Genomic DNA, 2,128 nt, shown 5'->3' with positions numbered 1-2,128 from the left:
CTTTACGATGAGTTCCAATTCCGTCGAGGTCAACTTAGCCTTTCATCGTTAAAACAAATACCAGTTGAGCTCTGGGGTCGATGTAATCGCTTAACCCTTCTCTCTTGCAGCAAAAAGTCTTCAAATGTTGTGGCAGTGAAACGGTATCGAAAACTACCAAGTGTCGCCTCTTGTAGCAGGTAGCCAGGAATGTTAAACCCGTTACAAGCCCCCCCCCCACCCCTAAAGGCTCTTCATAAGCAGAAGAAAATGAAATGGGCAGAAGAATACATGAAGATAGATTTTTCAACAGTTCTTTTCACTGACGAATGCTGTGCTACCTTTGACGGACCAGATGGCTGGAGTAAAGGTTGGGTATCAATCAGCAGGAACTATCATCATCATTTGAGACGCCAAAAGGGGTGAAGTGGGTCAAGTGTTGGGCTGGCGTGGTTGATGGGACCATGGAAAGTCCCAGTGACATTAAGATATCGAAAACATATGTTAGCTTCTTAAAGGACAATTTCTAACCGTGCAAAAACTTACATTCAAGACAAAGCTAGTCTTTATGCAAGATAATGTCCGGTCTCGTGCAGCGAAGAACTCTAAGGAATACATGCAGCAAACAGGCTTCTCTGGAGGTCGTTTGATGAAGTAGCCACCTTGTTTCCCTGACTTAAACCTGATTGAGAACCTGTGGAGTGTCCCGAAGAGGCGCGTTTACCAAGATGGACGGCAGTTTTCGAGTATAGTTTCCCTCTGGGATGCTATTGTAGATGCTACTTAAAGCATGGCACAAGAAGATATCATCACCTTGACAAATTCAATGGATCAGCATGTAAGGCAAGTTATTGCATGTGGAGGATCATACATCAAACATTAGGAGCTGTATGACATGATAATCCCATGATTATTTTCATTCGAACGTATTATTATGTTTACCATTAAGTCCTTTATGAATATTCTTTTTTTGTTAAACCTTTACTGTTGAATTAAATAAATGTTTGTTCTGACACAGTTCACATTTTTATTATATTTGCCTAATAATGTGTGACGGCAAAAGTGTTGCCCAATCACAAAAATGGCCGCTATTTGTTGGCATCTGCACAGATCCGATTTATTTTAACAGAATGTGCACAGATAGGTGTTGGCAAGAGTCAGTGGGAAAACAACAGGTTTTGAACGAAAATACATTTATTCATTTATTGAGAGAAGGTTGATTTGCCTAATAATGTGGGACGCAATGTATATATGTGTGTGTGTGTGTGTGTGTGTGTGTGTGTGTGTGTGTGTGTGTAAGTGTGCGCACGCAATCACAGTGATCGCACGTTCGCATGTACAATGCATATGTTTGTGTGTGCTGTTTGCGTGATATTTGTATATAATTGAATATCCTTGAATCAATACTGTCATCATCACTGTCCTCATTGTTTTGGCGTCCACAGTCCTTTGTTTGCATGGATAAGAGGGAATTCGCTGCGGCAGATTTCCACGGCCATCTCCATATATTAAAAAGGAAAATTAGATTTTATGATCATTTATTAAAAAAATCTCTCTCTATCTAAATTATGAACACCAAATAAAGAGCAAAATGTACGCATTAAGACATCAAACCATAAGGTCATAAAAAGAAACAGAAAAAGAAATTTCATTCCAATCCTAATTGCCGAATGTTTTAGCTTATGTATATCTATATTTCTCTTTTTGATTGATTTCTCTTCGCCTTGGACAATTTTTTACTTTTGGGTGCAATGCAATCATTATTCTCTTGGGACGGATTTTAGTTATTTTGATATCCCAGTCATTTTCATTGCAAAACCCAATTACTATCTCTCCGAAACTATAGCGTTCATGTTGTTCCGTTATTTACTAAAGAAAATCCCCTCAAAATACTCTGAAAACCAGCCGAAGCCATGATTCAACGCATACACGACTCCCTGAGTATGGAAAGCATTGATTTCTTTTGATTTTTTCACTAAAACAAATTGAAAAATAAGTGCGTAAAAATCTGAGATGGATGGCGACGACAAAGTGACCAGAAAAAAATTGCCCCAACGCCATATGCAATTTGTGTGTGTGCGTGCGCGTATATATGCATATGTACACACACATAGCATATATATGTGTGTATATATATATATATATATAT

Source organism: Octopus bimaculoides, chromosome 11 (assembly GCF_001194135.2).
Source record: "Octopus bimaculoides isolate UCB-OBI-ISO-001 chromosome 11, ASM119413v2, whole genome shotgun sequence".
NCBI classification, from domain to species: domain Eukaryota; kingdom Metazoa; phylum Mollusca; class Cephalopoda; order Octopoda; family Octopodidae; genus Octopus; species Octopus bimaculoides.
The sequence above is the reverse complement of the archived record's forward strand: the minus strand, read 5'-3'. Positions refer to the sequence as shown.